General features: G+C 46.2%; 1 protein-coding gene across 1 annotated transcript in view; it reads right to left on the reverse strand.

Moving 5' to 3' along the window:
- Window positions 1-14,306, reverse strand: part of LOC119331056 (60S ribosomal protein L18a-2-like) — a 36,134-nt gene that overhangs the window by 1,195 nt on the left and 20,633 nt on the right. The window lies entirely within an intron of this gene.

A 14,306-nucleotide genomic window follows, 5' to 3' on the forward strand; every position in this document is an offset into this window, starting at 1 on the left:
TTGGGGGTGGCGATGCGGTGGGGACGGGAGGGGTCGGGGTGGCGATGCGGCGAGGATGGGCGCGGGGAGGCCATGGATGCGGGGAGGTCACCGCCGGCTGGTGGGATCGAGGGAGGGGGATCTGAGGGGGACGAGGGGATCTGCATCGGGGGAGAGGGGAGAGGAAGAAAGAAAGAAAGAAAGAAAGAAAGAAAGGAGGCGGGGGGTGGATGGAAGATGCCAGCTAGGGTTTCGCCTCAGGTGGGGTTGGTGGGGGAGGCGAGGAGCGACGGCTACCGTTGGATCCGGGAAGATCCAATGGTGTTTTGTGCATGATCCGTGTCCCTTGTCCACGGACCAATTAGAACGCAATACAATATTATGACCAATTGAATTGGTCGTGATAAATTTAAAAATAAGATGTTAGATCATCTTAGCTATTTACTTAACCTGATACATTGGAAAAAAATGAAACAAATGAAAAACCTTCTCATCATGTCATCAAATGTGACCTAGTTTTTAGAAGAAAAAAATAACAAAATAGTAATAAGGAACTTTTCATTTTCTTTGCACGAAAATTCATTTTTCATTTTTCGAGTGCTCAAAATGAGTTTTTTTGTGAAGAACATACCAATATTTGTTGCAAAATTGTATCAAATCATTTTTCTAAAATACTAGACCATATTTAATGTACAAATAACCAAATGGTTGGGTGTCAAAACTTTTAATCCACCTCTCGTGAAAAAGACAAATTTCCGCCGATTCAGTTGGAAGCGGGTCAAATTTGAACTACAGTTGCCTCATAGTTTGCTATTTATTTTTTCCAAAAATCATTTCTAGGTACACAAGTACCTATTTAAGCAGAGAAACACCAAAAAAATTCCAAGATTCAACCACTAGCTAGGAACGGTCAAGCCCGCCGTTTGAACGCATTTTGAAACGGGCATAAAAAATTCAAAAAAAATCAAAAAATTGGAAAACCTTCGCATTGTGTCATTATATGTGACCAAGTTTTCAGGAAAAATAATAAACTTGTAATACAGAAATTATTTTAGAAAAGTGTTCTCATAAATGAGCTATCATGTGTGAAGATTCATGGATTTCAACCCAAACGCTCAATCTCATGGTCACATTCATGGCATAGTTTGTTCAAATGATCCCATATTGTGCACAAGGGTGCATCTTGGAATTCCAAACAATGTTGCCAAAGGGAGTTTTCATTTTCTTTGCACAGAAAATTCATTTTCCATTTTTCGAGTGCCCGAAATGAGGTTTTTTTGTGAAGGACCTACCATATATTTGTTGCAAAATTGTACCAAATCATTTTTATAAAATATTAGGACATATTTAATGCACAATTGACAAAATGGTTGGCTGCCAAAAGTTTTGATCCACCTCTGGCGAAAAGGACAAATTCCCGCCGATTCAGGTGGAAGCGGGTCAAATTTGAACTGCGGCTGCCTCATAGTTTGCTATTTATTTTTTCCAAAAATCATTTCTAGGTACATAAGTATCTATTTAATCAGAGAAACATCAAAAGTTTTCCAAGATTCAACCACTAGCTAGGAACGGTCAAGCCCGCCGTTTTGACCGCATTTTGAAACGGGCATAAAAAATTCAAAAAAAATCAAAAAATTGGAAAACCTTCGCATTGTGTCATTATATGTGACCAAGTTTCCAGGAAAAATAATAAACTTGTAATACAGTAATTATTTCGAAAAAGCGTTCTCAGAAATGAGCTATCATGTGTGAAGATTCGTGGATTTCAAGCCAAACGCTCAATTTTATGGACACATTCATGGCATAGTTTGTTCAAATGATCTCATATTGTGCACAAGGGTGCATACTGGAATTCCAAACAATGTTGCCTAACGAAGTTTTCATTTTCTTTGGACGAAAAAACCATTTTCCATTTTCTAAGTGCCTGAAATGAGTTTTTTTGTGAAGGACCTACCATATATTTGTTGCAAAATTGGACCTAATCAATTTTATAAAATATTAGGACATATTTAATGCACAATTGACAAAATGGTTGGGTGTCAAAAGTTTTGATCCACCTCTGGTGAAAAAGACAAATTCCCGCCGATTCAGTTGGAAGCGGGTCAAATTTGAACTGCAGCTGCCTCATAGTTTGCTATTTATTTTTTCCAAAAATCATTTCTAGGTACATAAGTATCTATTTAATCAGAGAAACATCAAAAGTTTTCCAAGATTCAACCACTAGCTAGGAACGGCCAAGCCCGCCGTTTTGACCGCATTTTGAAACGGGCATAAAAATTCAAAAAAAATCAAAAAATTGGAAAACCTTCGCATTGTGTCATTATATGTGACCAAGTTTCCAGGAAAAATAATAAACTTGTAATACGGTAATTATTTTAAAAAAGTGTTCTCAGAAATGAGCTATCAAGTGTGAAGATTCATGGCTTTCAAGCCAAATGATCAATCTTATGGCCACATTCATGGCATAGTTTGTTCAAATGATCTCATATTATGCACAAGGGTGCATATTGGAATGGAAAACAATGTTGCCTAAGGAAGTTTTCATTTTCTTGGGACAAAAAAACCATTTTCCATTTTTCTGAGTGCCTGAAATGAGTTTTTTTTTGTGAAGGACCTACCATATATTTGTTGCAAAATTGGACCTAATCAATTTTATAAAATACTAGGACATATTTAATGCACAATTGACAAAATGGTTGGGTGTCAAAAGTTTTGATCCACCTCTGGTGAAAAAGACAAATTCCCGTCGATTCAGCTGGAAGCGGGTCAAATTTGAACTGCAGCTGCCTCATAGTTTGCTCTTTATTTTTTCCAAAAATCATTTCTAGGTAAATAAGTATCTATTTAATCAGAAATACATGGTTTGATGGCGAGACATCGAGGTTTGGATGGTGGCCGAGGGCCCCAACTCTAGAGCGCGTAAGCTCGCATGCCCGCCGCGTGGTCACCGCGTGACTGTGGCGTTGCCATGTGTTCTGGGCGGCCTAGGCATGTCTAGTGGGTTGGGCACTCCCCAGGTAGGTGCTAGGAAGAAAATCACAACATAAGATTCTCACGAGGAGACCGATCGATGCTCAAACATGAATAAGCAGCCAACTGTTTGATTCGCGGTACGGGAAATGCACATGGCTAATGGGCGTGAGTTTTGGCTGAGGATGTCAGTTACTAAGAAGACCGTCTTCACAAATTTTCACCTCAAAAGGAGGAGCCTAGGTGGTACTTGCTTTACAAAGTACCACACTGGACATAAATATGAATGTTGAAGCTGGGCTCAAAATAATGAATGGATTGAGTTGCCATTTGGTGGAGGATGGTTATTTGGGCATAGCAAAGCATTGTAGAAAATTGATACCATTTGGACATGCCAAAGTGGTACTTCCTTCACAATGCTCTTCTATGGACAGAAACTTGGGAAAACTAGTGAGAGAGATTGGATGAATGAAATGAGCTCAAAATTGGTGTAGGTAAGTTACTTAAGTATGGTCATGCGCTGGTAAATTTTCAGATCATTTGGGTAAGCCTAGCTAGTACTTACTTCACAAAGCTTCTCTCGAGGTAGAAACTTTGGAAATTTCCCGAGAAAGATTTACTAGGAAAGTTGAGCTGAATATTATCATGTGGCAATGATTTGGGTATGGAAGAGTGCCCGAAAAGTTTGAGGGTAATAGGAGGGGTTTATATAACAGTTGCTTTGCAACGTGCCAATTTGGCCATAAAATATAAATTGAACCTGGGCTCACATAGATGATTTGACTGAGCTGCAATTTGGAGGAGGTTGATAATTTGGGCATATGAAGGAACTGTATAAATTTCATGTCATTCAGAGATATAAAAAAGGTACTTCCTTCACAATGCTTCTAGGTGGACAAAAACTTTGGAAATTTGCCGAGGAAGATTTGCTAGGCAAATGGAGCTGAATTTTTTCATGCGGTAATAATAGCACTTCCTTCATAAAGTGTTGTTGTGAACAGAATAGGATAATGAATATTGTTGAATTAGTTTTGAACTAGGCAAGGAAGGATTTTTAAATATTTGATGAAGATATGCCCCAAAGAATTTATGAGAATGTTTTGGGAATTTTGGGAATGATAGAAATATAGGTTGCTTCACAACCTAGGGCAAAAACTGCCACATGGACATGACACATAGTCAAAACTGATGAGATGGCGCCTAGTCATCACAACCCACCACAATCTACAAGGCTATGACCATCTATATTGGTCATTAACAACTAGAAATAAGGCAGTGGACTAGCACTGTTTGCTTTGTGACCATTTCGTGTAAGGAAATTACGACCTTTCTCACCAAAATGGTCGCAATGGTTTAGGGTTTGGAGCCCCCTGAACAGCTTTTGACCAATTGGTCTAAAATGGTCATAAATTTATGACCAATTCTTCGAGGCTCACTGACAGAAGGTCATAAGTTGACATATTTCTTGTAGTGACTGTACGTGGAAAGGCTGACAACTGGGTCCACGACCGCACACAAGGAAATGCCTCCTTATTACGCGCAAAATAATGATTCCTCCACCTGACATCTGGGACCCACCGGAAGGGCCTCTGTATTTCGTGAAAAAAAATGTTCCCCCCGCTGATAGGTCGGACCCATTAGCTATATCTTCACACACAAGGAAGTGCCTCCTTATTACGCACACAAAAATGAATACAACCCTGCTAGCTGGGACCTAGCATAGTGGGAGGCTAACTTGTGGGCTTACTGAGTTGATGGGGATGGAGGGCTTTGTCAACTTAGTCAATATGAACAATTCTAGCTCGAGTGACCGTACAATGTCCATCCAACGGCTATAGTGCTTCTTCAACCTCTTGTCTTCTTGCTCCAGCCGCACAAAGCAGCGCCGGTCGTGCCACCTGCTCCTGCCTCCCATGGTCGGTTGTGCTGCCGTGGAGGCCTCACCGCCCCCTGCTACTCCCACCGCTGGCCAGGTCATCCCTCCACTCACCCACACCCCCTATTATTCTGCGGCGATGGCAGCCTCACACCAAAGCCACACCAGTGAACCCTCGTACTCCTCTCTGTGTGGGCATCCACTTCCACGTCTTCCCCGGCTCCGCGTCGTCCCCTTCCTAGGCCTCGCCATCGTCCACCGCCCTGGTGCTCTCGGCGTAGCGTGGTCAACATGGTCAAGGAACAACTTCCATCGGAAGAGTACTGTACGTGGACAGGCTGACATATGCTTCCACGGCCACAGCAAGGAAGCGCCTCATTATTACGCGGAAAATAATGATCCTCCACCTGACAGCAGGGACCCACCGGACAGGCCATCGTATTTCACAAAAAAATGTTTCCCCCTGACTGCTGGGACCCACCAGCTACATCTTCGCACGCAAGGAAGTGCCTGACAGACGGGACCCACCCGGTCGAAGCATACGTAGCATTGTCATTCTGGTCGCGAATGTGTGCGTACATACAATTGGTCTATCTACAGGCTGCAGCAATGAACCGTGGCCGTGTAAGGAAGGGCACGTGTCGTAGTAGAGGCGCGCACGTAGCATGTACACGTACGTACAGCAGCCAGGGTGCAAGAAAGTAAATACGGACACGTACGTACATACAGGCGGGGTCTCGAATGCCTACTCACGCATATGTATGGCCAGGGCTAGTGTACATGGCTGTGACTGGGTCGAAATGGAGAAACTGCATCGTCATCGTGTTCATGGGGAGGCAACGGAATGCGGCGTGTTCATCGGGAGGCAACACAACGCGTGATGTTCATCGGGAGCCAACCGGCTTGGACGGAACAGCCCATGGAAACGAGGCATGGCGTACCACAAAACGGAGGAAACGGCCTTGTGTTCGACTGGCCACGATCGAAACGGGATCCTGTTCATCGGGAGGGGTCTGGCGTACCGCAAAACAGAGGAAACGGACCTCCTACGGTCGAAACGGGGTCCTGTTGATCGGGAGGGGTGTGGCTACCGCAAAACGGAGGAAACAAACTTGTGTTGGAGCACTACGGTCAAAACAGGGGTCCTGTTCATCGGGAGGGGTGTAGCGTACCGTAAAAAGGGACTCCACAGGATACTGTTCATCTCCACCGTCGACTGCCTCCATGGGCTACTGTTCATGCACCGTCGACTACCTCCACAGGCTCCTGTTCATCCACCGTCGACCTCCTCCAGCCTCCACCTGTGACTGTTCATCCACAGGCTCCTGTTCATCCAGCCTCCACTGCTCCTCCACCGGCTACTATTCAACCAGCCCTCTCCACGGGCTCCTATTCAAGCACCCCTCCACGGGCTACTGTTCATCCAGCTATTGGGGAACATAGTAATTTCAAAAAAATCCTACGCACACACAGGATCATGATGATGCATAGCAATGAGAGGGGATAGTGTTGTCTACGTACCCTCGTAGACCGTAAGCGGAAGCATTATATCAACGCGGTTGATGTAGTCGAAAGTCTTCACGATCCGACCGATCCAAGTACCGAAAGCACGGCACCTCCGAGTTCTGCACACGTTCGGCTCGGTGACGTCCTCGCCTTCTCGATCCAGCAAGAGGGGCGAAGTAGTAGATGAGTTCCGACAGCACGACGGCGTGGTGACGGTGTTGGTGAAGAACAATCTTCGCAGGGCTTTCACCTAAGCTCTACGAAAACTATGATGGAAGATAAACTAGAGGGGACGGGATTGCCGACACACGGTTTGGTGTTTCTTGATGTGTCTTGGGTGCTAGCCCTACCCCTCTATTTATATGTTGATCCTTGGGGTCAAAACTTGGAGTAAAAGCCTCCACAAAGTCAGTTTCACCCGAAAGGCAAGAGTCCTTCTCGGACTCCAGGGCCAGACGCCAGGGTTCCCGGCGTCTGGACCCAGACGCCAGGGACCCTGGCGTCTGGCCCCTAGACTCCGCAAAACTTCCTTTTGCGCTTTCCAAAAACCTCGTGGGCTTTCCCCTTTGGCCAAGATAAAGTGTTCTCGTGCCCAAACATTTCGGGAAACATCCGGAACCCCTTCCGATGGATTCGAGAACCCTTCCGGAGATCAAACACTACTGTCCACATATCAATCTTTACTTCCGGACCATTCCGGAGTTCCTCGTCATATCCGTGATCTCATCCAAAACTCCGAACAACATTCGGTCACCAACATACATAACTCATAGTATTATATCGTCAATGAACGTTAAGCGTGCGGACCCTACGGGTTCGAGAACTATGTAGACATGACCGAGACACCTCTCTGGTCAATAACCAATAGCGGGACCTGGATACCCATATTGGCTCCTACATATTCTACGAAGATCTTTATCGGTCAGACCGCATAACAACATACGTTGTTCCCTTTGTCATCGGTATGTTAATTGCCCAAGATTCGATCGTCGGTATCTCAATACCTAGTTCAATCCCGCTACCGTCAAGTCTCTTTACTCGTTTCGTAATACATCATCCCGCAACTAACTGATTAGTTGCAATGCTTGCAAGGCTTAAGTGATGTGCATTACCGAGTGGGCCCAGAGATACCTCTTCGACAATCGGAGTGACAAATCCTAATCTCGAAATACACCAACCCAACAAGTACCTTCGGAGACACCTGTAGAGCACCTTTATAATCACCCAGTTATGTTGTGACGTTTGGTAGCACACAAAGTGTTCCTCCAGTAAACGGGAGTTGCATAATCTCATAGTCATAGGAACATGTATAAGTCATGAAGAAAGCAATAGCAGAATACTAAACGATCGAGTGCTAAGCTAACAGAATGGGTCAAGTCAATCACATCATTCTCTAATGATGTGATCCCGTTAATAAAATGACAACTCATGTCTATGGCTAGGAAACATAACCATCTTTGATCAACGAGCTTGTCTAGTAGAGGCATACTAGTGACACTCTTTTTCTCTATGTATTCACACATGTATTATGTTTCCGGTTAATACAATTCTAGCATTAATAATAAACATTTATCATGATATAAGGAAATAAATAATAACTTTATTATTCCCTCTATGGCATATTTCCTTCAGTCTCCCACTTGCACTAGAGTCAATAATCTAGTTCACATCACCATGTGATTTAATACCAATTGTTCACATCGCCATGTGTGATTAACACCCATAGTTCACATCGTCATGTGACCAACACCAAAAGGGTTTACTAGAGTCAATAATCTAGTTCACAACGCTATGTGATTAACACCCAAAGAGTACTAAGGTGTGATCATGTTTTGCTTGTGAGAGAAGTTTAGTCAACGGGTCTAACACATTCAGATCCGTATGTATTTTGCAAATTTCTATGTCAACAATGCTCTGCACGGAGCTACTCTACCTAATTGCTCCCACTTTCAATATGTATCCAGATTGAGACTTAGAGTCATCTAGATTAGTGTCAAAACTTGCATCGATGTAACCCTTTACGATGAACCATTTTGTCACCTCCATAATCGAGAAAACATATCCTTATTCCACTAAGGATAATTTTGACCGATGTCCAGTGATCTACTCCTAGATCACTATTGTACTCCCTTGCCAAACTCTTGGTGAGGTACACAATAGGTTTGGGACACAGCATAGCATACTTTATAGAACCTATGACTGAGGCATAGGGAATGACTTTTCATTCTCTTTCTATTTTCTGCCGTGGTCGGGTTTTGAGTCTTCACTCAACTTCACACCTTGTAACATGGGCAAGAACTCTTTCTTTGACTGTTCCACTTTGAACTACTTCAAAATCTTGTCAAGGTATGTACTCATTCAAAAAACTTATCAAGCGTCTTGATCTATCTCTATAGATCTTGATGCTCAATATGTAAGCAGCTTCACCGAGGTCTTTCTTTGAAAAACTCCTTTCAAACACTCCTTTATGCTTCGCAGACTAATTCTACATTATTTTCGATCAACAATATGTCATTCACATATACTTATCAAAAATGTTGTAGTGCTCATGTGGGAGTCCCGGATTAGGGGGTCTCCGGACAGCCGAACTATCTCCGTGGGCCGTACTGTTAGACTATGAAGATACAAGATTGAAGACTACGTCTCGTGTCCGGATGGGACTCTACTTGGCGTGGAAGGCAAGCTAGGCAATACAAATATGGATATCTCCTCCCTTGTAACCGACCTTGTGTAATCCTAACCCTCTCCGTTGTCTATATAAACCGGAGGGTTTTGGTCCGTAGGACAACACCAATTACAACATACAATCAAACCATAGGCTAGCTTCTAGGGTTTAGCCTCTCTGATCTCGTGGTAGATCTACTCTTGTACTACCCATATCATCAATATTAATCAAGCAAGACGTAGGGTTTTACCTCCATCGAGAGGGCCCGAACCTGGGTAAAACATTGTGTCCCTTGCCTCCTGTTACCATCCGGCTTAGACGCATAGTTCGGGACCCCCTACCCGAGATCCACTGGTTTTGACACCGACATTGGTGCTTTCATTGAGAGTTCCTCTGTGTCATCACTCTTAGGCCCGATGGCTCCTCCGATCATCAACAACGATGTGGTCCAGGGTGAGACCTTTCTCCCCGGACAGATCTTCATATTCGGCGGCTTTGCACTGCGGGCTAATTCGGTTGGCCATCTGGAGCAGATTGAAAGCTATGCCCCTGGCCATCAGGTAAGATATGGAAGTTTGAACTACACGGCCGACATCTGCGGAGAATTGATCTTCGACGGATTTGAGCCACAGCCGAGTGCGCCGCATTGTCACGATGGGTATGACCTAGCTCTGCCGTCGAACATTACCCTGGAAGCCGCGCCCGCATCAGCTCCGACCCTCAGCTTGGAGCCAACTGCGCCGACCGAGGACGGGTGGCTAGACACCGCCTCGGGGGCTGCAATCTCAACGGTGATTGAGCCGAACACCAGCCTCATCCTCTGCGAAGCCCGTGACTCCAAGGTGCCAGACTCTTTTCCAGATTCCGAACCTTCCGCGCCCCTGCCAATTGAATCCGATTGGGCGCCGATCATGGAATTCACCGCCACGGATATCTTTCAAAACTCGCCCTTCGGTGACATTCTGAATTCACTAAGGTCTCTCTCCTTGTCAGAAAGCCCTGGCCGGACTATGGCCAACAGGATTGGGATGCGGATGATGAAGAAATTCGACGCCCACCCATCACCCACTTCATAGCCACTGTCGATGACTTAACCGACATGCTCGACTTCGACTCCGAAGACATCGACGGTATGGACGACGATGTAGGACACGAACCTGAACCAGTGCCTATAGGGAACTGGAAAGCCACCTCATCATACGATATATACATGGTGGATACACCCAAAGAAGGCAATGGCGACGAGATAGCGGAGGATGACCCCTCCAAGAAGCAACCCAAGCGCCGACGTCAGCGGCGCCACTCTAAGTCCCGCCAATGCAAAAGCGGTGATACCGGCGCAAGAGATAATAACACTCCAGATAGTGCCGAAAACAATAACAATCCCCTCCAGCAAGATTTAGAGCAGGAGGATGGAGGAGCCAGCCCTCCTGAGAGAGCGGCAGACGGAGAGGAGGAGGATGATAATTACATGCCTCCCTCCGAAGACGAGGCAAGACTTGGCGACAACGAATTCGCTATGCCAGAGGATCCCGTCGAACAAGAGCGCTTCAAGCGCCGGCTTATGGCCACGGCAAATAGCCTGAAGAAAAAGCAGCAACAGCTTCAAGCTGATCAAGATCTGCTAGCTGACAGATGGACTGAAGTCCTCGCTGCCGAGGAATATAAACTCGAGCGCACCTCCAAGAGTTACCTAAAGTGCAGGTTGCTACCCCGACTGGAGGAAGAAGCGTATGATGCGGCTGATCGGCCACCTCGTGACAAAGAGGCATTCCAGCCAAAAACTCAGCCCGCACCCCGACGCCATTCAAATAAAAAGGCATGGGGAAACACGCCAGACCTGCGTGAAGTATTGGAGGACAAAGCAAAGCATGCAAGATCGTTCTACAGAGCACGAGGGCGCGCCACTATGCGAGATGATAAACGTCACGCCGGATACAGTAAAAGTAAATCCGGCCGGGCCGAACATAGCGGGCAAGACCCATTCGAGCTGCGTCACGATATAGCCCAATACAGAGGCGCCGCACACCCTTTATGCTTCACAGATGAAGTAATGGATCATCAAATCCCAGAAGGTTTCAAACCTGTAAATATTGAATCATACGACGGCACTACAGATCCTGCGGTATGGATCGAGGATTTCCTCCTCCACATCCACATGGCCCGCGGTGATGACTTACACGCCATCAAATACCTCCCACTAAAGCTCAAAGGACCAGCGCGGCATTAGCTTAATAGCTTGCCAGCTGATTCCATTAGCTGTTGGGAAGATCTAGAAGCCGCATTCCTCGACAACTTTCAAGGCACTTATGTGCGACCGCCAGATGCCGATGACTTGAGCCACATAATTCAGCGGCCAGAAGAATCGGCCAGACAGTTCTAGACTCGGTTCCTTACAAAGAAAAATTAAATCGTCAACTGTCTGGTGGTCGCACATAAGTGCCCTGGAAATTGTCGAGGAATGCGGTTTCCAGTTCCTCCCAACAACCAATTGATTCTGCTAGCAAGCTGTTAAGCCAATTCCGAGCTGGTCCTTTAAGCTTGAGTGGGAGGTATTTGGTGGCGTGTGGGTCATTACCACGGGCCATGTGGATATGAAGGACATAGACCTCAATCCATACCGCAAGATCTGTTGTGCCATCGTATGATTCGATGTTCACGGGTTTGAAACCCTCGGGGATTTGATGATCCATTACTTCATCTGTGAAGCATAGTGGGTGTGCGGCGCCTCTGTATTGGGCTATATCATGACGCAGCTCAAACGAGCTTTGTCTACTGTGTTCGGCCCGGCCGGATTTACTGTATCCGGCGTGACGAGTACCGTCTCGTGCCGTGGGGCGCCCACGCGATCCGTAGATCGATCTTGTTTGCCTTGCCTTGTCCCCCAATATATCTCGCAGGTCTGGCGCATTTTCCCGTGCCTTGGTATTTTTTGAGCGGCGCCGGGGTGCGGCTTGAGTGGAGGGCCGAGAGGCCTCTCTGTCGCGGCCACGGGGTGGCCCGTCGGCCGCATCATGCGCTGGTGATGTAGGTTTAGGTGCTTCCTCCTCTAATCGGGGTAGCAACCTGCGCTTTGGGTAGCTCTTGGAGGGGCGTTCGAGTTCATACTCTTCGGCCGCAAGGACTTCAGTCCATTTGTCGGCTAGCAAATCTTGATCAGCTCTAAGTTGTTGCTGTTTTTTCTTGAGGCTGCTTGCCGTGGCCATAAGCCTGTGTTTGGACCGCTCTTGTTCGATGGGATCCTCCGGCATGACAAATTCGTCGTCGTCGAGGCTTGCCTCGTCTTCGGAGGGAGGCGTATAATTATCGTCCTCGACCTCTCTGCCTGCCGCTCTCTCATGAGGGCTGTCTTCTCCATCCTCCTGTGATGAATCTTGCTGGAGGTGGTTATCTTTGGCACTGTTCGTGGTGTTATTATCTCCCGTGCCGGAATCACTGTTTTTGCTTTGGCGGGATTTAGAGCGGCGCCGCTAACGCCGGCGCTTAGGCTGCTTCTTGGAGGGGTCATCCTCCATTGTTCCATCGCCATTGCCTTCTTTTGGGGTGTCCACCATGTATATACCATACGACGAGGTGGCTTTCCAATGCCCTATAGGCACTGGTTCTTGATCATCTCCTACATCGGCGTCCATAACGTCGATGTCTTCGGAGTCGAAGTCGAGCATGTCGGTTAAATCATCGACAGTGGCTACGAAGTGGGTGGTGGGTGGGTGTCACGACCGGGTTTTCCGGGTAATAAATTTCCAGAAAAGACCGTCGTGCTCATCAGCCCCAGGATTACTGTTAGCTGATGAGGCTCCAACTTGATACAGAAATTCCAAGCAAAAATACAAAAAAAATCTGTAGTACAAGACCATTCTGGCCTGTGAGTACAACAAATGGTTTCTAGTGGTTGATGGCGGAAGCGGGTTGTGAAACATCAGTGTCTATGGGACTCCATTTCCCACGGGAACAGCTGACCAGGTTAATTCCTATCTTCGCGAGGCTGCTATCTCCATTGAGTGGGTTCCGGAGCTGGCATCGCGTCGCTCCTCTCCGTGCAAGAAAAATCTGGCCAAGACAATAGCCAGGGACAAGCCAGTGAGTACTTTGAATGTACTCGCAAACATTATGAACACAGGTATAATATAACAATGATGTGCTGAAAAATATTTTATGCTCATGACGTCAGTCACAAAAGATAAATAAATCTCGGATGCGTGCAAGCAAGTTATTTATAAAATTGCAATAACATGGTAGTATAAAAATTTATGAAACAAATAACAAGTAATGCCACAGTCGGGCGTCTGAGCGACGCCACATAAAGGGCTTTAAAAGAAATGCCACAGTCGGGCGTCTGAGCGACGCCACATAAAGGGCTTTAAAAGAAATGCCATAGTCAGGCGTCTGGGCGACGCCACATAAAGGGCTTTAAAAGAAATGCCACAGTCGGGCGTCTGAGCGACGCCACATAAAGGGCTTTAAAAGAAATGCCACAGTCGGGCGTCTGAGCGACGCCACATAAAGGGCTTTAAAAGAAATGCCACAGTCGGGCGTCTGAGCGACGCCACATAAAGGGCTTTAAAAGAAATGCCACAGTCGGGCGTCTGGGCGACGCCACATAAAGGGCTTTAAAAGAAATGCCACAGTCGGGCGTCTGAGCGACGCCACATAAAGGGCTTTAAAAGAAACAATCATAATGAATATCCCTAGAGGTAGAACCATCCCAGAGATACTCGATAATAACAATAATATCATGGGTTAGTCAACAATAATAATAATCATCATAGATATCACAAGTCACGAGTAGTGATTCCATTTTTCTGGTTAACGGTTTCACCTCCGAAGACCGACACTAAGACCGACACCTGACCCATCCCAGACTGTAATCCTTAACCATAGACACGGCTATTCGAATAGGTTTATTCTCTGCAGAGGGTGTACTCTTTACCCACGAGTAACGGATTTCTCTAGTCCAGCAGGACTAATTCCGTCTACGGTCTTTTTATTGAAAACACAGCTAACTTGCACACACCAGCTTATCTCACACGTGTCTGGAATCACCCACGACACCTGTTAAGCAAACTCTAAGTGGGGAGGCTACAACCTCGCGTAGCATGGGATCAAATTTATATCGCGCGCTCTAAGGGGTGGCCTCCCCTCTCGGTCCCAACCGGAAACACCCATGCCCCCGGACCAGGTGGCCTGCCTACCAGCTACAACCGGTATCTTCCACCATGGCCTCTCTGTACGGTGTGTGCTGGAAAGAGGTTGACAACTTACTGAACCGTACTCTACTTGCTGTAGAGACGAGTGGTAGTACGAAACAAA

Source organism: Triticum dicoccoides, chromosome 7A (genome assembly GCF_002162155.2).
Source record: "Triticum dicoccoides isolate Atlit2015 ecotype Zavitan chromosome 7A, WEW_v2.0, whole genome shotgun sequence".
In the NCBI taxonomy this organism is placed as follows: Eukaryota; Viridiplantae; Streptophyta; class Magnoliopsida; order Poales; family Poaceae; genus Triticum; species Triticum dicoccoides.